Source organism: Lepisosteus platostomus, chromosome 5, assembly GCF_059453375.1.
Source record: "Lepisosteus platostomus isolate fLepPlt1 chromosome 5, fLepPlt1.hap1, whole genome shotgun sequence".
NCBI classification, from domain to species: Eukaryota; Metazoa; Chordata; class Actinopteri; order Semionotiformes; family Lepisosteidae; genus Lepisosteus; species Lepisosteus platostomus.
Window position 1 is genome coordinate 24,570,316 of NC_142615.1, and position 27,539 is coordinate 24,597,854.

A 27,539-nucleotide genomic window follows, 5' to 3' on the forward strand; every position below is an offset into this window, starting at 1 on the left:
TAAAAGTGTGCCCGAGATGGAAAAGTCTAAATGGTAAACGCAGACGTCACTTTGAGCACTTGGTCTTTTATAGTACAAATCATCACACGCTGCCTTACATGGCATGTCTTCAAGATCGTTGTGAACCAAACCTTCTGCCAAACTGAATCTTTCGTCGTTAATTCCCAAATCTTCAATGAGAATCAGTGAAACAAAAACCAAGCCCATGTACACACTCGCGTCCTAGCGTGAAAGAAAAATGATGGAAGCATTTGAGAAATAACGAGAGTAGTCTGAACATCTCCAGCCTGTCAACTACTCTACAAAGAGATCGCTCCCTCTACACCCACTTTATAACACTGAAAATGATTCAGGAAGCACAGCAAAGTTCTAGAACCAGGGAATGCATCTGCATACATAAAATGTCAATTTTTCAAAAGTAAAATCTTCAGCTTTGAAAGATTGTCATCTACAGTGCCTTGCGAAAGTATTCGGCCCTCTTGAACTTTTCAACCTTTTGCCACATTTCAGGCTTCAAACATAAAGATATAATTTTTTTATTTTATGTGAAGAATCACCAACAAGTGGGACACAATTGTGAAGTGGAACGAAATCTATTGGATTTTTGAAACTTTTTTAACTAATAAAAAAATGAAAAGTGGGGCGTGCAAAATTATTCGGCCCCCTTGTGTTAATACTTTGTAGAGCCACCTTTTGCTGCGATTACAGCTGCAAGTCGCTTGGGGTATGTCTCTATCAGTTTTGCACATCGAGAGACTGAAATTCTTGCCCATTCTTCCTTGCAAAACAGCTCGAGCTCAGTGAGGTTGGATGGAGAGCGTTTGTGAACAGCAGTTTTCAGCTCTTTCCACAGATTCTCGATTGGATTCAGGTCTGGACTTTGACTTGGCCATTCAAACACCTGGATACGTTTATTTGTGAACCATTCCTTTGTAGATTTTGCTGTATGTTTGGGATCATTGTCTTGTTGGAAGATAAATCTCCGTCCCAGTTTCAGGTCTTTTGCAGACTCCAACAGGTTTTCATCCAGAATGGTCCTGTATTTGGCTGCATCCATCTTCCCCTCAATTTTAACCATCTTCCCTGTCCCTGCTGAAGAAAAGCAGGCCCAAACCATGATGCTGCCACCACCATGTTTGACAGTGGGGATGGTGTGTTGAGGGTGATGAGCTGTGTTGCTTTTACGCCAAACATATCGTTTTGCATTGTGGCCAAAAAGTTCGATTTTGGTTTCATCTGACCAGAGCACCTTCTTCCACATGTTTGGGGTGTCTCCCAGGTGGCTTGTGGCAAACTTTAGACGAGACTTTTTATGGATATCTTTGAGAAATGGCTTTCTTCTTGCCACTCTTCCATAAAGGCCAGATTTGTGCAGTGTAAGACTGATTGTTGTCCTATGGACAGACTCTCCCACCTCAGCTGTAGTTCTCTGCAGTTCATCCAGAGTGATCATGGGCCTCTTGGCTGCATCTCTGATCAGTCTTCTCCTTGTCTGAGCTGAAAGTTTAGAGGGACGGCCAGGTCTTGGTAGATTTGCAGTGGTCTGATACTCCTTCCATTTCAAGATGATCGCTTGCACAGTGCTCCTTGGGATGTTTGAAGCTTGGGAAATCTTTTTGTATCCAAATCCGGCTTTAAACTTCTCCACAACAGTATTACGGACCTGCCTGGTGTGTTCCTTGGTCTTCATGATGCTCTCTGCGCTTTCAACAGAACCTTGAGACTATCACAGAGCAGGTGCATTTAAACAGAGACTTGATTACACACAGGTGGATTCTATTTATCACCATCAGTCATTTAGGACAACATTGGATCATTCAGAGATCCTCGCTGAACTTCTGGAGTGAGTTTGCTGCACTGAAAGTAAAGGGGCCGAATAATTTTGCACGCCCCACTTTTCATTTTTTTATTAGTTAAAAAAGTTTCAAAAATCCAATAGATTTCGTTCCACTTCACAATTGTGTCCCACTTGTTGGTGATTCTTCACATAAAATAAAAAATTTATATCTTTATGTTTGAAGCCTGAAATGTGGCAAAAGGTTGAAAAGTTCAAGGGGGCCGAATACTTTCGCAAGGCACTGTAAACCTAGAAACATATACGTGAGCAGTACTTAAGCACTGTAGTATCGGTGTTAAGACATACCTCTCAAATACTGTAAATCAAGTTAAAAATATCTCAAGACCGATTCTGGTCATAATGAAACCATGTTTCGTGTACCGAGACCAGCCATATACTGTATGTTTATGTATGTTCCTGTATGTTCCAAAATTAATATCGTTTATGGCCTTCACACGCGTTGCAGTATGCTCCTATTCTTTTTATGCTCAGCTACTAAGATTTCCCTTCAGTGGTAAAATTAGATATGAATATTCAATACTTAAACGGGCACAGTTAAGACATTAAATATACATATACATACTGTATACAGTACAGTTTGCATACGGTAATATGTTTATGTTACGCGATTAAAAAATAAATAAAAATGAAAAGTCCAGCACCAGCTGGATTCGAACACACAACCTGCCAGTTGGTAGTCACGCACCTAGACCAGTGTCTTTTAATACACTCTTTGCTGTGCTCTTGAGGATCCTTGTGATATTTTAAGCTCTAGTTGAATGATAGGTGTCGCATTTTAAATCTTTTTCGTAGTTAGAAATTATGAAACGCCCTGTTAAAAGCAAGGAAGTTTTTATGCCCGTTGAAGTAAAACAAAATGCCAGACAAAGTATGGCTTGGACAGATTCCAAGTGCTTGTACAAATGTGCTAAAGAAAGTATACTTTGAGTATACAGCTTGTCCAAAGTCATCCATTATTAATACTATTAGTAATATCTTCAGTAAAGGCTTTGATGCATAAATATTTCTGATAAAGGTAGGTTGTGTACTTTTGTCCAACTGAGCAATCTTGCTTTCATAAAATATACCAACATTTTAATGACTGATGATTAACATGCTGTAATACACAGTTCAAAATTAAAGGCTCAAATGCTGTACATGAGAGGTTAAGCTCCCCCTGGCGGTTTTACAAGGCGACGCCGGATAGTTAGTCACGTGACACACGTGAACCGCGTGATACCCCGGTGGGCGTGTTGCGGTATGCCGCGAAATACCTCACCCATTTTGAATGGCTGCATCTGTACACCGATACCTAGTGTTCTCGGTGCACTCCCAGTGTTCAGAGGATACCCAGTGTTCCCAGTGCACACCCAGTGTTCAGAGGATACCCAGTGTTCCCAGTGCACACCCAGTGTTCAGAGGATACCCAGTGTTCACAGTGCACACCCAGTGTTCAGAGGATACCCAGTGTTCTCAGTGCATACCCAGTGTTCCCAGTGCACGCCTAGTGTTCAGTGGATACCCAGTGTTCCCAGTGCACCCCTAGTGTTCAGAGGATACCCAGTGTTCCCAGTGCATGCCTAGTGTTCAGAGGATACCCAGTGTTCCCAGTGCACGCCCAGTGTTCAGAGGATACCCAGTGTTCCCAGTGCACACCCAGTGTTCAGAGGATACCCAGTGTTCCCAGTGCACGCCCAGTGTTCAGAGGATACCCAGTGTTCCCAGTGTTTGAGTTCTGCTTCTCCGGTGTTTCCTCTAAAGCAGCTTTCCTCCCCCGGAAATGCAGTCGGCCTTTCTTACCCAGAGGGGAAAGCATTCCTTCTCTGATCTAGGGTGTTTTTTTTTGTCTGTCTTCTATATCTGTTACCTTGTTTAACAATCGCTAGCTACCGTCATTAGCCATTTTTAATAAAGGTCGTACTTTCGGGTCATTGCAGTTTGCACAGGCCCTGCTTCCTGTCGAAGAGGACATCTTGAACAAGAGTTTAACCTGCCCAGTGTAGACTTCAGAAACCCTTAATAGGTCTCCACCAACCTGTCCTGCGTTTTTCTGAAGGAAATACAAATGAAATGTAATATGAGCGTTATGTAACACAAGCATGATGTAGTATTGTGAGGATCACTTAGGGATAATTGTGTCTGGGCTCTGCCCACGACATCAGGGCACAACAAAGGCATCCCTTCTGTCCCCTTTAACCAATGTGCAAATAACTTTTCTTTTATTCCTCATTTATGTAGAGGCTGGAGATCCTTAATGAAGTTATATACTTTCTCACCTGAACAATCAGTGCAACATGCATCACGATCTGAAAGAGAAACAGAGTTTGATGACGCCCTGCACAGCCATCCTGGCTACCTCAGCCCCTGCTGTCCCCTTTAAACAGCATATAATTTATTTTTAATTTATATAGAGGTCGGAAACCCTTAATGAAGTTATATACTTTCTCACCTGAACAATTAGCGCTGCTTTTATTAAAGTCTGAAAGAGAAACAGAGTTTGATTAGGTACAGAAAAGCCATCCTGGCCCAGTGTTCCCTAGTGCCTAGTGTTCAGTGGATACCCAGTGTTCCCAGTGCACGCCCAGTGTTCAGAGGATACCCAGTGTTCCCAGTGCACGCCCAGTGTTCAGAGGACACCCAGTGTTCCCAGTGCACACCCTTGAAGTGGTGTTCCAGCCATACTCACTGTGACTTGTGGGAGCAGGAGTGGTGGTGCTGGATGTTCTTAAGTCTGGGAATGAATGAAAGACGTTAGTTCAGCACCAGCTCCAGACACCAGGTGGAGAGCTGACTTTGGTGTTGCAGGGAGAGCTTTTAAAAAATCGTTTGACAGCCCAGACTGATTAATTGATCGGTTCAGTTAATCCGGTGTTCAGAGGGTGCCCAGAGCACTCCCGGTGTTCACAGGATGCCCAGAGCACTCCCAGTGTTCAAAGGATGCCCAGCGCACTCCTAGTGTTCACAGTGTACACCCAGTGTTCAGAGGATATCCAGTGTTCCCAGTGTTCAGAGGATACTCAGTGTTCCCAGCGCACCCCCACTGTTCAGAGGATATGCAGTGTTCCCAGTGCACGCCCAGTGTTCAGAGGATACGCAGTGTTCCCAGTGCACCCCCAGTGTTCAGAGGATACCCAGTGTTCCCAGTGCATGCCCAGTGTTCAGAGGATACCCAGTGTTCCCAGTGCACGCCCAGTGTTCAGAGGATACTCAGTGTTCTCAGTGCACGCCCAGTGTTCAGAGGATACCCAGTGTTCCCAGTGCACACCCTTGAAGTGGTGTTCCAGCCATACTCAATGTGACTTGTGGGAGCAGGAGTGGTGGTGCTGGATGTTGTTTAGTCTGGGAATGAATGAAAGACGTTAGTTCAGCACCAACTCCAGAAACCAGTGGGAGAGCTGACTTTGGTTTTGCAGGGAGAGCTTTTAAAAAATCATTTGACAGCCCAGACTGATTAATTGATCATTGACATTTTGACTGATCTAATTGCTTGCTGGGTTGTCAGAGGGTTGGCTGATCTGACAGATCGATTCACTGATTTATCCCAGGCAGTTCCTGGTCCAGTCAGTCCGGGGGTCTGTGACTCTGATCCAGTCAGTCCGGGGGTCTGTGACTCTGGTCCAGTCAGTCCACGGGGTCTGTGACTCTGGTCCAGTCAGTCCAGGGGTCTGTGTCCCCGGTCCAGTCAGTCCAGGGGTCTGTGTCCCCGGTCCAGTAAGTCCAGGGGTCTGTGTCCCCGGTCCAGTTCTGGACACTCCACTCAGAGCTCTTCCCAGGTCAGGGGGATCCCCTCCAGACCCCCCAGTGTGCAGCCCCACCTGGATGATGCTCCAGTCCGCTCAGCACACAGCAGCTCTCAGTGGGGAGGAGAGCAGAGGGATGGAGCCAGTTCAGAGAGGGGGGTGATAAGGAGGCCATGATGGGTCAAGACCAGGGGGGGAATCAGGCCAGGACACTGGGGTAACACCCCTACTGTCCTCCAGAAACACCCCGGGATTGTTAATGACCACAGAGAGTCAGGACCTCGGTTTGACGTCTCATCCGAAGGACAGCGCCTGTTTACAGTCCAGTGTCCCCGTCACTATACTGGGGCATCAGGACCCACACAGACCGCAGGGTGTGCGCCCCCTGCCGGCCTCACTAACACCTTTCCCAGCAGCAACCTCAGTTTTTCCCAGGAGTCTCCCCTCCAGGTACTGACCAGGATCCCACCTGCTGGGCTCCAGTGGGGAGGGGGCTGCCAGCTGGGAGCTGCAGGGTGAGATGGCTGCTGGGCAAACGAGGGCTAAAGAGTTTCCTAGGACACCCTGGACTTCGTGGTCGACTTCCTGCTCTTCAGACGGAGGTGGCTTGAAATCTGTCCCGTTTCAAGGAGTATTGGACACGATGCCCCCCCTGCTATATCCCCGCCAACTGGTGGCACGCCGACGATGAGGGCTCTCGGCCTCAATCCATCAACCACAAACTCTCCGGGATGAAAGAGAAGGACAGACTCTGTTCGTTAGTTTCGGGGGGGAGGGAAAAAAACAAAAGCTAAACAGATTTTTTTAAATTTTTTTATTGATGCTTAACAAAAGAACAAAAATTACAATACAGATTAATGTCAAGGGTTTATTTAGTGACCCCCCCCCATCTTACAATCATCACAGGACCTTAAAATAATACTTAATAATACAAGGTCATGCAGACGATCTGAGGACTCAGGTGGAGATAATGTGAAAGTTTTCCACAGTCCAGTCTGGGGTCCCTTAGCTTCAGTCCAGACTGGGGTCTGGGGTCCCTCAGCTTCAGTCCAGTCCAGTTTGGGGCCCCGCAGCTTCAGTCCAGCACAGACTGGGGTCCCTCAGCTTCGGTCCAGCACAGACTGGGGTCCCTCAGCTTCGGTCCAGTCCAGTCTGGGGCCCCTCAGCTTCAGTCCAGCACAGACTGGGGTCCCTCAGCTTCGGTCCAGCACAGACTGGGGTCCCTCAGCTTCGGTCCAGTCCAGTCTGGGGCCCCTCAGCTCCGGTCCAGTCCAGTCTGGGGTCCCTCAGCTACAGTCCAGTCCAGTCTGGTGTCCCTCAGCTTCAGTCCAGCACAGACTGGGGTCCCTCAGCTTCGGTCCAGCACAGTCTGGGGTCCCTCAGCTTCAGTCCAGACTGGGGTCCCTCAGCTCCGGTCCAGTGCAGTCTGGGGTCTCTCAGCTTCGGTCCAGCACAGTCTGGTGTCCCTCAGCTCCAGTCCAGTCCAGTCTGGTGTCCCTTGGCTCCAGTCCAGTCCAGTCTGGTGTCCCTCAGCTCCAGTCCAGTCCAGTCCAGTCCTTGGTGGGGAAGGCGACTCCGATCTTAGCTGGCACAGAACCAGGAAAGGAACCTAGAAAGAATATTGTTATTGCAGGTGTGAGGGACACAGACACAGACGTCACCATGACATCAAACAGCAAGAGGAGACTTGCTTGACTCTTCCTTGAATCACAGACACGACCGGGCGGCGCCCCCCTGTCTGCTCACCTGCACCTCCTCTTCTTCTTCTTGTCCTTCCCGGCAGCCTGCTCCTCCTCTCCCTCGCTCTTCCTCTCCTGACCTACAGTCTCCACCGCCTCCATCAGCTCGTCCTGATCATCGCTCTCCACCGACACGAAGCTCAGGGAGTTTAAAAAGACGCACCAGCGCTTCTGAAGCAGAGACAGGAGAGTCACGTTAAGAGTCGGACTGGACACTCCAGTACATGAACACTGCACTGACAGAGAGAGGGGTTCATACAGACACACAACTGGAAACTCCAGTACATGAACACTGCACTGAGAGAGAGAGAGAGGGGTTCATACAGACACACTGACTGGACACTCCAGGACATGAACACTGCACTGAGAGAGAGGGGTTCATACAGACACACTGACTGGACACTGACTGGACACTGGACAAGAGTAAAGAGAGGATCAGAGCATTACCCACCTTCTAATTCTTCTGTCTCACAGGAGGTGCTGATTGGACCTCCTCCAGCTGGAGTCCGAGGAGGGAGAGAGGGGGCAGGAGAGGGACAGCACAGGGAGAGGAAGAGAGAGACAGGTGAGTCAAGTGTCCCAAGAGCACAGAGACTCTGCTGAGATCACACTCGCGGTGAGTGAGCCTGGGTGTAGCCCACTAATACTGACCCACTGGACACCACAGGACAGAGAGGAGGAGGAGTAGAGAGACACACTGCCTGGACACCACAGGACAGAGAGGAGGAGGAGAGAGTCACACTGCCTGGACACCACAGGACAGAGAGGAGGAGGAGAGAGACATACTGACTGGACACCACAGGACAGAAAGGAGGAGGAGAGAGACACACTGACTGGGCACCACAGGACAGAGAGGAGGAGGAGAGAGACACACTGAGGACAGAGAGGAGGAGGAGAGAGACACTGACAGACAGGGCTGAAAGAGAGAGAGACACTGAGACCCAGGGACAGACAAGACGGCGAAACTCCACCACAGACAGGACAGGAGGCAGGGTGGGACCAGCACTGACCTTCTTCCTCTCTCCTGCCGGAGGAGCTGTCTCCACCTCCTCTTCCTCCTGCAAGTCAAGAGACAGGCTGAGAGAGAGACGGGCTGGTGGGACATCGGCGAACAGAGCTGAAGGCAGAGAGTCAGGGAGACAGGCCCAGCTGGGACAACGCAGGACAGACAGAGAGACAGACAGAAAGGAAGGAGAGAGAGACAGAGATGAAGGCACAGAAAGACAGCGGGCAAAGAGAAAGATTGAGATTGAGGGACAAACAAACCGAGAGAGAGAGAGGAAGGAGAGAGAGAGAGACAGATCGAGGGACAGACAGACTGACAGACGGGGCTGAAAGAGAGAGACAGAGAGGCAGGGACAGACAGACAGCAGGGCGAGAGAGAGACAGAGATCGAGGGACAATAATTTGGTTTCGAAATTTATTCTGAAAATATACAATCATTCACTCCTGAAAAATATCGAGTTCAAATTATACATTATGTACAATATTGTAATCAACATATGGCTAATCATCAAAAATAAAAATAAAAAACTGTACTGGGGGACACAGCTGGCTGTGCTGCTCTGGACAGAACACACTGAGGTCCAGTTTCCACCTCCTGCAGGATCAAACGGCACCTCAACTAGCTCTCCAGTGAACAGAGGGACAGACAGAGAGGCTTCAGGCTGCAGGGTGACAGTGTCTCTGTGAGCTGAAAGACGATCAGGACAGAGGATGATATAAGAACACACTCTGTCAAGAATATAGAGCCCTCTAGTGACCCTACTGTAGACCTGCTTACCACCCACAGTGACGATCACAGTGCTGATACTGCTTCCCTTAAGGTCTCTCTCTGTGTAGTTGCCCTGATCAGCTGGAGTGAGAGAGCGGAGTGTCAGAGAGCTGTTCTGCACTGACACTCACTGTTCGTACCTGGGGCCAGGGAGCCCTGCGCTGCTCAGTAAGACTATACGAGACTGGACAGATCCTGCAGGATCAAACAGCACCTCCACTGGACCAGCAGTGTGGAGAGGGAGAGAGAGAGAGGCACCAGGCTGCAGGCTATGGACTTCCGAGTGAGCTGAAAAGGGACAGGTAGAAACATGTTGAATATTTAGTTTTACAACAATACCTTGAGTTTGGACTGCGATCAGCTTCATTTTGTATTTCAGCTGTGAAAATGCAATTTCAAAAATGCTCGCCCCAGTCATGTTAGGTTCAAGTTACAGTTGCATCACAACTCAATACATTTGCAATTCACTTCAAATGTTGTTTTTGTTTGATCCAGTCTGTCCTCACCTAAAGGAGATACTTACTTTTAACACCTTTTATTTCTTTTGGGAGGTTAACTGGCTTCTGAGATAATTGTTCCTGGTGTTTGTGCTGTGTATGCCTTGCAATGGAGGAATGAGAAAAAATTGACTTATTACATTATAATGAATAATAATTGCTTACACTTATATAGTGCTTTTCTGGACACTCCACTCAAAGCGCTTTCCAGGACATGGGGACTCCCCTCCACCACCACCAATGTGCAGCATCCACCTGGATGATGCGACGGCAGCCATAGTGCACCAGAACGCTCCCCACACACCAGCTATCAGTGGGGAGGAGAGCAGAGTAATGAAGCCAATTCATAAATGGGGGTTATTAGGAGGCCATGATTGGTAAGGGCCAATGGGAAATTTGGCCAGGACACCGGGGTTACACCCCTACTCTTTTCGAGAAACACCCTGGGATTTTTAATGACCACAGAGAGTCAGGACCTCGGTTTTACGTCTCATCCGAAGGACGGCGCCAGTTTACAGTCCAGTGTCCACATCACTAGACTGGGGCATTAGGACCCACACAGACCGCAGGGTGAGCACCCCCTGCTGGCCCCATTAACACCTCTTCCAGCAGCCACCTTAGTTATTATTGTCGAGAAAGAAAGAATATTAGGAACATGAAAAGGCTGAATGTCTTAAATGCATTTTTTATACTGAAACAGAGAGGCACACACACGTCATTACAAACACACACCCGCACAGAGACGTCCTCAAGCGCCTTGTTCACAATTATGGGCTCCAACAGGAACAAAAAACGCCAGCCTGACAACTCGAGCATTCAAACCAAGAACCCAAACGTTGGCAGCCTGTGCAGAAAAGCATAAAGAACCACAAGCCTTCTCTTTTGGGAGGAAAAGCACACAGTCCCTCCCTCACACTCCTGATTTCCTTAAATAGCTTATTCTTCATCTCTGGCTCCTACATACAGTATAGCAGCACTCAGTCTGCTTTGAATAAGTCATAAGTCCAAGATTTGTTTTATCTGTTCCTCTTGTCTAGGCCTAGAGCTGCTTTTCATAAAAGAGCTGTTTGCATAAATAGCTAGGGTTACAGCTGAAGACACCAGCTTCATCCCCCAGTGTGTTATACGTCGGGAGCAAGAGAAGAGGGCCAGGCCGTGCCTTTTCATAGATTTTTCTTCTGAAAAGTCGGGTTCTCGGAGGCAGATTTAGCCCCTTATGCATTGTAGAGAGATAGACAGGCCAGCGCGCACAGTTAGAGCTGCACCCTCACACAGAGTCAGACCCGAACAGACACGTCCTCTTGTTTAAACAAATACACAAACCTGACGGCGCTCACAATGATCCAGACACACACACACACACACAACCGACATCAGCAGTCACTCTCGCACACTGGACCCCAGCTCAGTCCTCACCTCCAGCTCCTGCGAACCGCTTCGAACAAACTGCATTAAGAAAATTAGGTTGCGTTCCGGTAGCAGGCCATCCTGGGCACCAGTGTGAGTTACACACTCATTTGTAAAAGCCCTTCCGCATCGTCGGGCATGCTTCACAGTGCCGGACCTGGGGTGTGGGTGCTGTCTGTGTGGAGTTTGCATGTTCTCTCCCTGGTCTGTGGGGGTTTCCTCCAGGTGCTCCAGTTTCCACCCACAGTCCAGGGACAGGCTGCCACTTTCACTGGGCAGTGCACCATTGCCGTGGCAGCACGGTGGGTCGGATCTGATTTCAGTCTTTATTTCCTTTTTTAGAGATCCTGTAACCAGGACCTGTTCACTGCCACGATGGACAGGGAAGCACGTCATCACTGGACATCCTCTTACCTCCTGTGGCAAAGGGCAGCTGATGAAGCTTTGTGCTCGCCTGATCATGGCAATCGCCACTCCACCCTGATCCTGGCTCAGCACAGGGCACCTGGGTTCACTCCCTTCAGACTAAAGAGACTCAGTTTCTTCAATCTGTCAGTGTGAGACACCCCCTTCAGACTAAAGAGACTCAGTTTCTTCAATCTGTCAGTGTGGGACGCCTACACCAGCTTCGAACGCCTGTACACAATACCGCGGACCGCCTGCCAGACCAAATTCTGGGCTTGCAGCAAACCACCCATTACATACACCGGTGTCTTCCCCGGGCCAGAGGAATTCAGGAACTCACGTTTACTCCGTCATCTCGGGCGATTCTCGCAGGGAGCAGGGATTTCCCAATCGATCAGAGAGAGTCGGGACTTTTTTTTTTTAAAAAGAGGACTCCTTACCTCTTAGTAATGTGAGCGCTGACCGCCTCTCCTGCCGATGGGAAGCTCTGCGCCTTCTGGAGCATCCGCCGACTACGCCAAATTTGTTGTAACAGAAGGAATAAGGTTCTGGATCCCGAGATGAAGTAAAACAGATGAGTGTATTGCATGCAAGGAACAATAAAGCCGAAGTCTTGTTTCCCACAAGAAACAACAAAACCGAAGTATTGTTAGATGTGCCGGTACAAACTTTTAGGTTATATAGTCCTTCCTTGCTGCTTCAGACGTCATTCGGTGTTATGGTAAGGGGGGGGTCATGGTATTTGGCCAGTTAAGATTATGCCCCCTCGCATCTGGAATCCTTATCAGTTAACCCCCTTTCCTGCCATAAACCCCTGTTGCTTAGAAGTCTAATTTTCAGGCAGAACTGACTTAAGTTAACCCTTTTTACATCTTGTCTCTTACTTCAGCCCTCTTCCATTTGTTAGTTCAAAGTTGTACAACCCATTTGTATCTGCTAGGCGGCGCAGTCATCGTGCACAAAGAACGCTTTGAAAAGCGTCAAAGGCAAGTCATTCCGAGTTGGTCGTTTGTGTTTTCCGTTCAGACGCGAAATGCTGAAATGATCTCTCGGCTCCTCGGTTGTCATTTCTGCTCCGTAAAGGGATCACAGCACGCGTCGGCTTCCAGCATGCTGGGTCGGGACACGATGCCGGGGGTTGGAGAGAGCGATGTCTTCCTCGTTAGTATAGTGGCAAGTATCCCCACCTGTCACGCGGGAGACCGGGGTTCGATTCCCCGACGGGGAGTAGCTTTTCTTTCACCTCCTTAGAGAAATGACTGCCTTTCACTTCTCTGTTTTCTTTCACAGCGTCGTGCCCCTTTTCATTGCTCTCGCTTTCAGAGCCTCCGCACGGCACACGACTCGACATCAGGAAGCACATTGAAGTGAAAGCAGGAAGCGCTGCGACATGCACTGTGCAGATCCCGCCACACTAAGAGGTGAGTGGGTCTGTTCGATGCACAAAGAACGCTTTGAGAAGCGTCAAAGGCAAGTCATTCCGAGTTGGTCGTTTGTGTTTTCCGTTCAGACGCGAAATGCTGAAATGATCTCTCGGCTCCTCGGTTGTCATTTCTGCTCCGTAAAGGAATCACAGCACGCGTCGGCTTCCAGCATGGTGGGTCGGGACACGATGCCGGAGGTCGGAGAGAGCGATGTCTTCCTCGTTAGTATAGGACCTGTCCCCTGTCCCCACCTGTCACGCGGGAGACTGGGGTACATCAGGACGCGCATTGAAGTGAAAGCAGGATGCGCTGTGACATGCACTGTGCAGATCCCGCCACACTAAGAGGTGAGTGGGTCTGTTCGATCACAGCGCTAGACGAATCCCCAATCCCCTTTTGTGCCTGGCGACAAAAGATGTCTGTTTCCGCCCGGTTTCGAACCGGGAACCTTTCGCGTGTGAGGCGAACGTGATAACCACTACACTACGGAAACGGTGGTAAGACGTGCCCAGCGGCCCAGTGCTAAGCTTCGCCAATGCGATTCAGCTGCTTCCTGTGCCTTTATTGGAGTGCGCTGATGGACCGTGCTCTCTCTCCAGAGACCAGCACGCCTGTCATGGACGGAGCAGGAAAGGCGGCGCCACATTCTACAGCCCTCTCCACGCAATCGACGAAATCGGGCTACTGAAGTGGAGAAAATCGCCTCTCCAGAAAGTGCAAATTTCATCTTGGAGACTATAAATCCTATTGCCGAAGGTCAGCCCTGTCTACCAGAGTAACCCTCCTGCAGCGATGATCAGCTCGTCTCACACGCGAGAAGTTTCGGCTGGAAACAAGCGCCCCCTCTTCTCGCACGTTTGAGTAGTTTTAATGCGGCTCCTTCGTACACGGTGCTGATCTTTTGGAAAGCAGGAGGCAAAACTGACAGGTTCCCATACCGGGAGTCGAACCCGGGCTGCCTGGGTGAAAACCAGGAATCATAACCGCGAAACCATATGGGAGCACACAACCCTGTTGTTCCGGGCATCATGCAAGCAAACTACATAAATATGAGAACACGCAAGAGAGTTGTCACTCAGAGTGTCGAAGGGTCGATGTATACTGGGGCTCAGTTGAAATGCAACGTCAGGACTTTTCCGAATTATGTCACACAAAGAGAGCACATCCTTTTCCGCCCTGCTACATGTGTATCGGTAATTCGCCGTGATCGTATAGTGGTCAGTACTTTGCGTTGTGGCCGCAACAACCCCGGTTTGAATCCGGGTCACGGCAGAATAGGGGCGTCTGCTTTTACTACTTGCACGAATGAAGGCAAGAAAAAGCCAATCGATGTGAACGAACGGCGCTTTACAGAGGAGTACTGCCTGACTGGATCGTTGATGAACAACAGAGGCCACTTCGACCTCTTCTCGGTTTTCTTCAATGACTTACTAAGGATCTTCTTCACATTCGCCCATGCAGGGGAAGCCACTTACACCAAAGTAAACGCAGGAAAGTGCAATTCAAGCAGAGACCCGGAGGGACTTGTTTACACCGAGAGTGGTCGGAGAATGGAACAATGCGCCCAGCCCTGTTGCTGGAGCCGATTCTTGATGAGCTCTTGGGCTCACTAAGAGGCCCCCGCTGGATGCTAATCTTTCTGTTGTACTTGCAGGTCCTGCGCTGCTTTTGAGCCGACAGAGCTCGTCCTGGTCTGTCGGCACAGCCCAATTGCAAATGATCGGCTCCGGTTACAGAAGAAACGTGCGTTTGGTACTGTTGTAACAGAAGGAATAAGGTTCTTGATCCCAAGATGAAGTAAAACAGATGAGTTTATTGCATGCAAGGAACAATAAAGCCGAAGTCTTGTTTCCCGCAAGAAACAACAAAACCGAAGTATTGTTCGATGTGCCGGTACAAACTTTTAGGTTATATAGTCCTTGCTTGCTGCTTCAGACGTCATTCAATGTTATGGTAAGGGGGGGGGGGTCATGGTATTTGGCCAGTTAAGAGGCCCTGGCCAAATGGTCAGTTTAAGATTATGCCCCCAGGGGGTTCCTTGTTCGCATCCTTATCAGTTAACCCCCTTTCCTGCCATAAACCCCTGTTGCTTTCCTGTAATTTTCAGGCAGAACTGACTTAAGTTAACCCTTTTTACATCTTATCTCTTACTTCATTCCCCCCTTATAAAATATGGCATACGTCAGGACTGCCTATTTTTACACATACAATGTCAGGGCAGATCTTTCCTTTTTAGATGTACAGGCATGCATTACCATCACATTGTGTGTTCCACAGTTACAACAAGATGTTATTGATGTTTTTGTACAAGTGATAGTTACAATTATACATATAAAACAACCCTAATCCTACAAATACATAAAGTCCTACTCCAGGACCCAAACGCAGACCTCAGCCATGTGGAGATCTATCGTCAGGATCTTGGAACAGCAATACTGACCCAACTCCGATTATAATTTTTTGGCTTATAGATATGCCAACACCCGGAATGTATTGATACCATATCCCCAGTAATGCTCCTCAGTTCTAACAAGCACACTGTTGGTCTTAGGAGACATCAGACACAGAAACGGTAACAACATCCTTCTTTCTGTTCACTCAGTCTCTGGTGCCGTGGGTCGGTGAAAGTGCGATACGCGGATCCAGCGATCTCATCCTGTCACTCAGATGGCACAGTCAGTAGTTGGAGGCACTTGATATGGTCCCTCCCAGCAGGATTGCAACGTCTGGCAGGGTATCTCTTCTTCACCTACACCCACTCGCCAGGTATCCGGTCGTGTCTCCCCTCTACTGGAGGTCCCCAAGCGTCCGGCACCTGTTCACGAGCCCTGTGCACTGCTTCAGTTAACAAACCTACAATACTTTAATAGAGAGTTAGTTAATTCATCAGTGCGTTAGCCAACCTTGGCCTCCAGGGAGCTTCTTTGGCTGCCCGTGATGATCTCAAATGGGCTCAGTCTCACAGTTCTGTTTGCTCCAGCCCGCAAACCGCACAGGACTGCAGGTAGAGCATCTACCCACGGTGTTCCTTCAGTTGATATTTCCTTAGTTGGTCTTTCAGACTGTGGGTGATAGGGGCAATGTGACTTCTAACTTACCCCTAGTGAGGCAATTACAGCCTGGCACACCTTCCCAGTGTAGTATGCCCCTAGATCAGTATCCAAGGGGAAGGGCAGTCCGTACCATGGGATCATCTTTGTCATACACTTGGGTATGTGCCAGCCCACATCCCATCATTATACAACCCCACATTGTTACACATTTGTTCTAACCACTATTAAACATCTATTAAAGCCCTCAAACTGAATTCTCCCCTTTCCCCAATAGAGGTTTCACAGGGGTCTCAGACTCCCGCTCTCCCAGTGCCGCTCGTCTGGCATCTGCTTCTGCATGGTTGTTACCTTGAGTTACTGGAATTCTTTATTTATTGTGTTATTTACACCTTACTCAAGCTGCTTCTGTCGGCAGCTGTAAAACTACAAATCAGTTCAGAGACAAGCCCAGTATTCTTAACTGGAGTCCCTGCCGTTGTGAGAGAATCCTATTTCTCCATAGCCATCCAGAATTGTGGCCTACATGCAACAAATACATACATTATATACATATACAGTAACCCTTTGTCCACACTTACATATAAAGGAATGGTTGATCCATCTGAGGAAACCCCAGTCTCAGCACCTGTAAGAGAGCTTGTTTCAAATTATTACAGGCGGCTTTTGCTGCTGGAACCAAGGCAATCTTGTCCTTGTACTGCACTCCCCCCTTAAGCAGATCTGTTAAAAGTTGTGCTCACCCCGTAAAAACATTGCACCCAGGCCCTGTTAAAATTCCACAATGCTCGACACAAAAGGTCCTTATTATAACTGCTTAATATTAGACACTATAAAGCTGAAGCAACTCAGACTTGTGGGTTTCCTCGTCAGGGGAAGAACTCAGAATACCATCAACATACTGAGTGATCACAGTCAGTTGAAGCCATGTGATACCCTGTTCTGGATAGTCATTCTTTGTAATGCATAATATTCCAACCCAATAGATCTGGGATAAAACCACCCATTAAAATCTGGTACTCGGCAAGTAAAACTTGCTGCCCCAATACTCCTGTGGCTTCCTGCCGTCTCCCCATATACATTACTCTATAGCACACTGTTGAACAGAGGAGTGAAACAAGCATGACAGTAGTGCTCCAGGATCCCCTAACAGAGAAACCAACACTCCATTAACAATACATTTTTATCCACTGGACTGGGACAGACTTAGGGAGGCTACAAGGGATTTACAGGATCTAATCGTTAGGTAACAGATCTTCTCACAAGACGTTATTCTCCCCAATCTCGATTCTAAACCTACAGCGTTTCAGCATGTCTGGTTTCGAGACATTCAAAAAAATCCAAATTGTTTCCACTATTGCAACTAATTGTATAAAAATACAAAAACTGTTTATCTAACTACTTTTACGTCCACCTGTACTGTACTTATACGTTTCAGACGCTCTTATATTTTCCAATCTCCTTACAGATGCAGCCATTCAAAGTACGCGGTACAGACACATACCGGAGGTAATTGGCTACGGCGTCGTGCGATGACGCAAAATACCGCGGTATGTGATTGGTTGACCGACAGGGGCACTCGTGGTCCGTTGGTCTGTCATAGAAAGACTTACTGTAAACGTCTTTACTGTGCCCGTTGTAGATATTGAATTTGACCACTGAAGGGAAATCTGAGTAGCTGAGCATAAAAAGAATAGGAGCATACTGTAATGCGTGTGAAGGCCATAAACGATATTAATTTTGGAACATAAACATACAGTATATAGCTGGTCTTGGTACTTTAAAGAAAAAAATACACACCAGTATTCCATTTCTCCCTAAACATTGTAAACTTCGAAGTCTTTAACTAACGTGATACCGGAGTCAACAAGCATACTTTTAGAATTTGATTAAAAGGGAATATAATATGGAATCGCGTATCTCAAGAATTTAATAACGGTATGATTATATCCATGTACTGCGACAGGGCTCTGTAGGGCTGTTTCGCCTATGTATTCATGTGAGCTCTCTTTTAGCCCACTGGTCTAGGTGCGTGACTACCAACTGGCAGGTTGTGTGTTCGAATCCAGCTGGTGCTGGACTTTTCATTTTTATTTATTTATTTTTTAATCACGTAACATAAACATATTACCGTATGCAAACTGTATACAGTATGAATATGTATATTTAATGTCTTAACTGTGCCCATTTAAGTATTGAATATTCATATCTAATTTTACCACTGAAGGGAAATATTATTACATGGGGATTCAGTTGTCTGAAAAAACGCGTTTATTTCGGGCTGAAAAACACGTTTTGAAAAGTGTGCTGTTACTGCCCCATAACTTACATGGGGTTGACCAAACTTGCAGAAACATGTTTATTTCTGCTGAGAAACACGTTTTGACCCTTTCTGCACACTGGGGTTAAGAGCTGAGTGTGTGGGCTCTTCTGAGCATAAAAAGAATAGGAGCATACTGTAACGCCTGTGAAGGCCATAAACGATATTAATTTTGGAACATAAACATACAGTATATGGCTGGTCTCGGTACTTTAAAGAAAAAAATACACACCAGTATTTCATTTCTTCATAAACATTGTAAGCTTCGAAGTCTTTAACTAACGCGATACCGGAGTCAACAAGCATACTTTTAGAATTTGATTAAAAGGGAATATAATATGGAATCGCGTATCTCAAGAAATTAATAACGATATAATTATATTCATGTTGCAAAAGAACTGCAACGGACATAAAAACTCCCTTGCTTTTAACAGAGCGTTCCATAATTTCTAACTACGAAAATGCCAGGTGAAAGGATTTGTAAACATATTTTGTTAAAGCAAGTCAGTTTTTTCCGCAACACATAAAATACATTTTTCCAAGAAAGTTTAGCCTTTGTCACTAATGAAACCACTAAATAAAGACATAAATATAGAAATCTTAAGATTTGTTTTATTTAATGTTGGTAGCAGGATGAACTGTCAGAGTGTATATTTTGTCGCAGAGTTGCTACAAGATGTTAACAGTGAAAAAGGTATTTAGAAATGAGTTATTTCAAGATGAAAAAGAAAACATACACGAAACATGGTTTCATTATGACCAGAATCGGTCTTGAGATATTTTTAACTTGATTTACAGTATTTGAAAGGTATGTCTTAACACCGATACTACAGTGCTTAAGTACTGCTCACGTATATGTTTCTAGGTTTATATTATGCATTTCATATGGTCAAATTACTTTTTGAGCAACTAATAAGAAGCGCGAAACGGTATCTGTTTAAGTTTCATTTTGTGCTGGGACCCGTGGATTGATTAGAGATATCAAGTACATACAAGTCATTTTTTAAATGTTGTAGTTCGTCTTGAAAAAATGTTACGAGTACATCATCTATCAACAATTACACAGGTTCTGTTTCCATATTGCGGATTTTGGTTACGTAATATTATTTTCTAGATTTCACGTTGTGAATATATGATTTGGGCAAACAGAGCCGCAAAGAAGTACATTATTGGTTGTTGTTTTTTTTTGCAGTTTTATCTAGAACAAGCGATGCTTAAACCTTTGTCTGATTCTTGTGAAACTATCCACACGACAGTTACAGTACCTAGGAGTTGACTTCAGTGATGTCACTGATGGGATGTTTCTAAAAATCCATCCTCTGTAAAACGTCTTCTCTAGTTGTCCTGCATATGTATTCGCTAATGAAGCTGTGTGTTCTGAGCCTGGATCTCTACATTTCTGTATGAACCAGCTTAGAGGGCTAAAGACAGCTTGTGTTTAAATTGAGTGTAAGGCAATTTATGCTTCTAAAGTCATGGTCAGCATTTATTTTTGTACTGTGCTGTAAACTTGTTCTGTTAAAGTCACATTATTTTATAGCGTTTTTATAGCGTTATCAAATCCAGTGGCGCTGTGTGTTAGTTTCCTGACTCCCATGTCACATGGTCTGTGATTGAAACCTGTAAAACCGGTTTAATTCGCCACAGCCAGCACTCTTCAGGTGTGAGGGTCTTCTGCTCAGAATGAAACGCTAAAATGTTTGTGTATATTCTAATGGTAGTGGGGGCAGGGTGTGTGGGAACAGGTTTGGTTGAAATTGCATTGGAGATCTATGTTCTTCACACCTGAAACATTTTCTCTGAAAGCATTTTCTTCGCAGTTTAACCGATCTTGTTACAGCATGTTACAGTTTACTATTATTAACCATATTAATTTTAAGTGCTTAATGTAAAATCTTGTAAAAATATATTTTCATTGTTCAAATATACATTAAGTCTGACTATCATATAATAAGTTAAATACAAAACTAAAGAAAAAATAGGGTTAAATATAATTCAAAATATTTTGCTAACAATGTTAACTGTTGATGAATAATAAAATGTATTAACTAAGGAGTAGGATGGCACAGTTGTTAGTATGTTTTTTGTTTTGTTTCTAAAACAACAGTAGTACCTGATGTCTCAGTGGCTTTCAAAATTAAATTATGCATGCAAACCTGTGAACTAGAAAGATAACTAAGATATCCATCCATTATATTCCATAATATCCATGAAATATATGGCGCTGAAATATGTGTGACGCAGTGGTGGCCTGACACGGTGAGGTGCCCTGGCAGCTGTATGATGCAGTGGTGGCCTGGCACGGTGAGGTGCGCTTGCAGCTATGTGGCACGGTGAGGTGCGCTGGCAGCTGTGTGATGCAGTGGTGGTCAGGTATGTAGAGGTGTCGAGCGAGGCATGCTTTTTGCACGCATGAAGTAAATCCCACGATCGCTTTTGAACTTGGACAAAGTCCTTCCAAAGGAGCGCTATGCGCAAAGATTTAACAAGCTCAACCCCCGCCGACGATTTGGTATGAAGAAGCAGAACATTCAAGTTTCACAGACAGAAGCAGCACGCCAGCACAGCCAACATTAAAACGGAGGGCACACTACGATTTGCATTGACACAAAAGTGATCTGGGCAGACGTCGTTCCCTGCATAACGCAAAAAGTGGCAAAGCGCTTTTGGGTTGAGAGGACGCAAGAAGGTTTTTGTTTTGTGCCTTGACGTCAAGCTGAGAAAGTATCTTTAAACACTTTGCTTAGTTTCTCAAGAGACTGCCAAAAAGCAGTTCTCACCCTTTCGTCTGAAGCCAGCTGAAAGGGGGTTTCGACAGAAGGACCTGGCAGTGGTGGGATTCAAACCCACACCCCCGAAGAGACTGGAGCCTTAATCCAGCGCCTTAGACCGCTCGGCCACGCTACCCGCTGTTCGCTGTCTCTTTGTCGCATTACTTGCCCGGAGGAAGCCGGGTGGGTTTTGCTCTTGTCACCCGACTTAGTGGCGTTATGACCGTGGAACCGACTGCACCTGCTTTTTCTGAGATGCTTCCCCTCTCATGGCGAGATCTCGACTTCTTTAACACCTCTGGATAAAGATCTTCTGTGGAGCAGGTTTCAGACCTCTGCGTACAGCACCCTTGATGTCATTTTATTTTTACAGCAGCCGCATCCGGAAAGTTGTGTCTTTTACGTTTTATTTGAACAACAAAACTACATACAATACAAACAAGAGCACATATAACGTATCAAGAAAATCGTCAGGGGCACATGCTATAATACAATTACACTTTATGAAAAACGATTACACAAGGTAAATAAAGATAAGGTCCGCACAGCTTGTTCTTACATTTCGAAAGAGTCCATAAATACCCCTTTACGTCTATTTTGAACTGTTCAAACGTAGGACTCTTCCCAGACCATTTCACTTTATACCACATTCCTAAACGAGGATGCTTCTCCTGTTTTAGAACTATTTTGGGCGGTATGGCTTATACAGCACACCCACAGTATTCTAATGGTGGACTGCAGATCTGTGCTATAGTTCAGTCGAATTCAAAGGATCCAGCAATCGTACTGGATTTGACTGGGATTCTAAAATGTCTCTTGCAAAAGTATTCGGGTTTGCTTGAACCTTTGATACAAAAAGTGATCTGATCTGAAACTAGCCAGCTTACAATCTCTGAGGTAGTTGTCACTAAACTCGGACGTGATGTGGCACACATGTGCCGTGTGCCTTTACTTTTGTAAAAAACTGGTATCGGGAAAAGTTTCTTAATATTTCTTTTGATTAGCATGCAAGAAAATGTGATTTTACCTATGGAATTTCCCGCCAGTGTGGAGCTTGAATTCACAACCTTGAGACTCAGTGTTCAAGAGTCACAGAAGAGGTCAGCCTGGTCTTCAGTTTGCCAACGATAAGCTCCGGCAGTGCTCCTCTGTAAAGCAGATTGTTCGGATCGGTTATGTGGGACGGTACTTCGATACTAAGATCGTTTGCAGCACACGCATGGTTTCCCCCTTCACGCAAAAAACATAGACGAAGGAAGCTCTATTGTCTTGGGCTGCTGACTCCCGGATTTAAAGTGCTCTGGGTGCCAGCTAAGTCTCTAACAAGCACACTATAAAGACAGGAATTACACTTTGCTCACGTCACGCATGGAATGGCGAGGCTTCTTGATCCAATATTATCTAGTCTCACCTCATATGGTGCTGATTCCTGGTTTTCATTTAAGAAAGAGCACTGCAAACACCGTAAACAGTGCAAAACGTGTGATGAAAGAAGTATTTCCCCCCCTTTGTCTAAAGTAGAACACAGCGGAGTAATGCCGAGGGTTGTGAGATCAAGATTTCAGTGGAGCACTGTCGTCTACGTCTTTAGCTACATGAGTTGGACATCCTCTTGTACACAGAAAGCAGATTGAGATCCTCTGACATGAAAAGTGCCAGATAAAAGCCACTTCTCATCCTTTCCCTTAGTGGTGGAGCTATCGCATGTAAATGAGGCAACTTGCAAGGCGAGCAGGCTCGGTGCACACCGAACGCAGATGTCTCAGAGCAGTTGAGACGTGTCCAAGTGGCTGTCAAAGGACAGCACTTTGCCGGCACCGTGGCTTAGTTGGCTAAAGCGCCTGCCTAGTAAACAGGAGATCCTGGGTCCGAATCCCAGCGGTGCCTTTCTTCCTGTCTTACTGTACAGAATTTGTCCTTATGGGCAAATCCCATGCCTTTTAATTCAGGTGAATGCAAGTGTTCGTTTCCTTTCTGGAACAACTTGTTTTGAAAGAAATCTATACAGCTTGAGAAAGATGAAACACAAATCTTGCTTATCAGTGAAGAAGAGGTGCTCCCAGCAGGCCAGCTAATACCAGCAAGTTTTTTTTCACCCTGACCCAGAGAATGGAAAAAAGTGAGGCGCCTGTGGCTCTGCAGTGTAATCAGTTCGGGAGTTCGGCGGTTAGCTGAAAGAGTGGTAAATGGAGCTCGCCCCAGCCCGTCCTTATTCTTTTAAAGAGGATAAAAAATTAACTTCGCCGCCACTACTACCAGCTTTAAAAGACTGCCATGGGCATGGAAAAAAACACACCACAGATGACTTTTCTGGAACCGAAGCAGAGATTCCTTTACGAACCAACTGATAAAGCTCAGCCAGTGAATACTGTTAACAGAATGTGAAAGCACGATCTACTTTGTAACTGCAACCACAGGAAAAACAGCAAGAAGCAGGCTCCATTCCCCATTTAAATCTGTCGTGCGAGGCATGCTTTTTGCACGCATGAAGTAAATCCCACGATCGCTTTTGAACTTGGACAAAGTACTTCCAAAGGAGCGCTATGCGCAAAGATTTAACAAGCTCAACCCCCGCCGATGATTTGGTGTGAAGAAGCAGAACATTCAAGTTTCACAGACAGAAGCAGCACGCCAGCACAGCCAACATTAAAACGGAGGGCACACTACGATTTGCATTGACACAAAAGTGATCTGGGCAGACGTCGTTCCCTGCATAACGCAAAAAGTGGCAAGGCGCTTTTGGGTTGAGAGGACGCAAGAAGGTTTTTGTTTTGTGCCTTGATGTCAAGCTGAGAAAGTATCTTTAAACACTTTGCTCAGTTTCTCGAGAGACTGCCAAAAAGCAGTTCCCTCCCTTTCGTCTGAAGCCAGCTGAAAGGGGGTCTCGACAGAAGCACCTGGCAGCGGTGGGATTCGAACCCATGCCCCCGAAGAGACTGGAACCTTAATCCAGCGCCTTAGACCGCTCAGCCACGATACCCGCTGTGCACTGTCTCTTTGTCTCATTACTTGCCCGGAGGAAGCCAGGTCGGTTTTGCTCTTGTCGCCCGACTTAGTGGCGTTATGACCGTGGAACCGACTGCACCTGCTTTTTCTGAGATGCTTCCCCTCTCATGGCGAGATCTCGACTTCTTTAACACCTCTGGATAAAGATCTTCTGTGGAGCAGGTTTCAGACCTCTGCGTACAGCACCCTTGATGTCATTTTATTTTTACAGCAGCCGCATCCGGAAAGTTGTGTCTTTTACGTTTTATTTGAACAACAAAACTACATACAATACAAACAAGAGCACATATAACGTATCAAGAAAATCGTCAGGGGCACATGCTATAATACAATTACACTTTATGAAAAACGATTACACAAGGTAAATAAAGATAAGGTCCGCACAGCTTGTTCTTACATTTCGAAAGAGTCCGTAAATACCCCTTTACGTCTATTTTGAACTGTTCAAACGTAGGACTCTTCCCAGGCCATTTCACTTTATACCACATTCCTAAACGAGGATGCTTCTCCTGTTTTAGAACTATTTTGGGCGGTATGGCTTATACAGCACACCCACAGTATTCTAATGGTGGACTGCAGATCTGTGCTATAGTTCAGTCGAATTCAAAGGATCCAGCAATCGTACTGGATTTGACTGGGATTCTGAAATGTCTCTTGCAAAAGTATTCGGGTTTGCTTGAACCTTTGATACAAAAAGTGATCTGATCTGAAACTAGCCAGCTTACAATCTCTGAGGTAGTTGTCACTAAACTCGGACGTGATGTGGCACACATGTGCCGTGTGCCTTTACTTTTTTAAAAAACTGGTACTGGGAAAAGTTTCTTAATATTTCTTTTGATTAGCATGCAAGAAAATGTGATTTTACCTATGGAATTTCCCGCCAGTGTGGAGCTTGAATTCACAACCTTGAGACTCAGTGTTCAAGAGTCACAGAAGAGGTCAGCCTGGTCTTCAGTTTGCCAACGATAAGCTCCGGCAGTGCTCCTCTGTAAAGCAGATTGTTCGGATCGGTTATGTGGGACGGCACTTCGATACTAAGATCGTTTGCAGCACACGCATGGTTTCCCCCTTCACGCAAAAAACATAGACGAAGGAAGCTCTATTGTCTTGGGCTGCTGACTCCCGGATTTAAAGCGCTCTGGGTCCCAGCTAAGTCTCTAACAAGCACACTATAAAGACAGGAATTACACTTTGCTCACGTCACGCATGGAATGGCGAGGCTTCTTGATCCAATATTATCTAGTCTCAACTCATATGGTGCCGATTCCTGGTTTTCATTTAAGAAAGAGCACTGCAAACACCGTAAACAGTGCAAAACGTGTGATGAAAGAAGTCTTTTCCCCCCTGTGTCTAAAGCAGAACACAGCGGAGTCATGCCGAGGGTTGTGAGATCAAGATTTCAGTGGAGCACTGTCGTCTACGTCTTTAGCTACATGAGTTGGACATCCTCTTGTACACAGAAAGCAGATTGAGATCCTCTGACATGAAAAGTGCCAGATAAAAGCCATTTCTCATCCTTTCTCTTAGTGGTGGAGCTATCGCATGTAAATGAGGCAACTTGCAAGGCGAGCAGGCTCGGTGCACACCGAACGCAGATGTCTCAGAGCAGTTGAGACGTGTCCAAGTGCCTGTCAAAGGACAGCACTTTGCCGGCACCGTGGCTTAGTTGGCTAAAGCGCCTGTCTAGTAAACAGGAGATCCTGGGTCCGATTCCCAGCGGTGCCTTTCTTCCTGTCTTACTGTACAGAATTTATCCTTATGGGCAAATCCCATGCCTTTTAATTCAGGTGAATGCAAGTGTTCGTTTCCTTTCTGGAACAACTTGTTTTGAAAGAAATCTATACAGCTTGAGAAAGATGAAACACAAATCTTGCTTATCAGTGAAGAAGAGGTGCTCCCAGCAGGCCAGCTAATACCAGCAAGTTTTTTTTCACCCTGACCCAGAGAATGGAGAAAAGCGAGGCGCCTGTGGCTCTGCAGTGTAATCAGTTCGGGAGTTCGGCGGTTAGCTGAAAGAGTGGTAAATGGAGCTCGCCCCAGCCCGTCCTTATTCTTTTAAAGAGGATAAAAAATTAACTTCGCCGCCACTACTACCGGTTTTTAAAGACTGCCATGGGCACGGAAAAAAACACACCACAGATGACTTTTCTGGAACCGAAGCAGAGATTCCTTTACGAACCAACTGATGAAGCTCAGCCAGTGAATACTGTTAACAGAATGTGAAAGCACGATCAACTTTGTAACTGCAACCACAGGAAAAACAGCAAGAAGCAGGCTCCGTTCCCCATTTAAATCTGTCGTGCGAGGCATGCTTTTTGCACGCATGAAGTAAATCCCACGATCGCTTTTGAACGTGGACAAAGTACTTCCAAAGGAGCGCTATGCGCAAAGATTTAACAAGCTCAACCCCCGCCGACGATTTGGTGTGAAGAAGCAGAACATTCAAGTTTCACAGACAGAAGCAGCACGCCAGCACAGCCAACGGAGGGCACACTACGATTTGCATTGACACAAAAGTGATCTGGGCAGACGTCGTTCCCTGCATAATGCAAAAAGTGGCAAAGCGCTTTTGGGTTGAGAGGACGCAAGAAGGTTTTTGTTTTGTGCCTTGACGTCAAGCTGAGAAAGTATCTTTAAACACTTTGCTTAGTTTCTCGAGAGACTGCCAAAAAGCAGTTCCCTCCCTTTCGTCTGAAGCCAGTTGAAAGGGGGTCTCGATAGAAGCACCTGGCAGCGGTGGGATTCGAACCCACGCCCCCAGAAGAGACTGGAGCTTTACTCCAGTGCCTTAGACCGCTCAGCCACACTAGCCGCTGTGTGCTGTTTATTTGTCTCATTACTTGCCCGGAGGAAGCCGGGTGGGTTTTGCTGTTGTTGCCCGACTTAGTGGCGTTATGACAGTGGAACCGACTGCACCTGCTTTTTCTGAGATGCTTCCCCTCTCATGGCAAGATTTCGACTTCTTTAACACCTCTGGATAAAGATCTTCTGTGGAGCAGGTTTCAGACCTCTGCGTACAGCACCCTTGATGTCATTTTATTTTTACAGCAGCCGCATCCGGAAAGTTGTGTCTTTTACTTTTAATTTGAACAACAAAAATACATATAATACAAACGAGCACATAAAACGTATCAAGAAAATCGTCAAGGGTTCATGCTATAATATTGTACTGTTTTCAGGTTCCCTCAGGAAAAGGTCAAGTGGCGACGTGATAGTTAACCAAGCGACAGCTTCATTCTTTTAAACCACACAAAACCAAACACAGGACATACACACACGAGGAGACTGATGGAGCATGTTCACATCGTTAGGGTGGTAATTACTTAACAACAGGCTATACACTTATAAGGCTACATGGTACCATGAGTGCCTAGGTGCACTTCCTCCTCACCACCGGGCCAGGGGGGTTACACTGTCCCCACCTGAAGCGTCTGGCGTCCCGCCGACATCGAACACCCCCCTCAGGCTATACTCATACTCTGCTAAAGGCTGTGGAACTCTGCGTGAGCGGCTGTTACGAAGCGGTGGTTGCCGGCGGCCCGCGGTCACCCCATTGTCGGCTGGCTCTG

The 27,539-nt window shown here is 46.3% G+C and overlaps 5 non-coding genes across 5 annotated transcripts; 1 reads left to right on the forward strand and 4 right to left on the reverse strand.

Moving 5' to 3' along the window:
* Positions 1-13,243: 13,243 nt before the first annotated feature.
* trnav-cac (transfer RNA valine (anticodon CAC)) lies at positions 13,244-13,316 on the reverse strand. The gene has a single exon. It is a non-coding gene; the product is annotated as a tRNA-Val (tRNA).
* A 7,702-nt stretch (positions 13,317-21,018) lies between these two features.
* trnal-aag (transfer RNA leucine (anticodon AAG)) lies at positions 21,019-21,100 on the reverse strand. Its single transcript has one exon. It is a non-coding gene; the product is annotated as a tRNA-Leu (tRNA).
* Positions 21,101-23,862: 2,762 nt separating this feature from the next.
* trnal-aag (transfer RNA leucine (anticodon AAG)) lies at positions 23,863-23,944 on the reverse strand. Its single transcript has one exon. It is a non-coding gene; the product is annotated as a tRNA-Leu (tRNA).
* Positions 23,945-25,621: 1,677 nt separating this feature from the next.
* On the forward strand, positions 25,622-25,695 carry trnat-agu (transfer RNA threonine (anticodon AGU)). The gene has a single exon. It is a non-coding gene; the product is annotated as a tRNA-Thr (tRNA).
* A 1,003-nt stretch (positions 25,696-26,698) lies between these two features.
* Positions 26,699-26,782, reverse strand: trnaf-aaa (transfer RNA phenylalanine (anticodon AAA)). Its single transcript has one exon. It is a non-coding gene; the product is annotated as a tRNA-Phe (tRNA).
* Between the last annotated feature and the right edge of the window lie 757 nt (positions 26,783-27,539).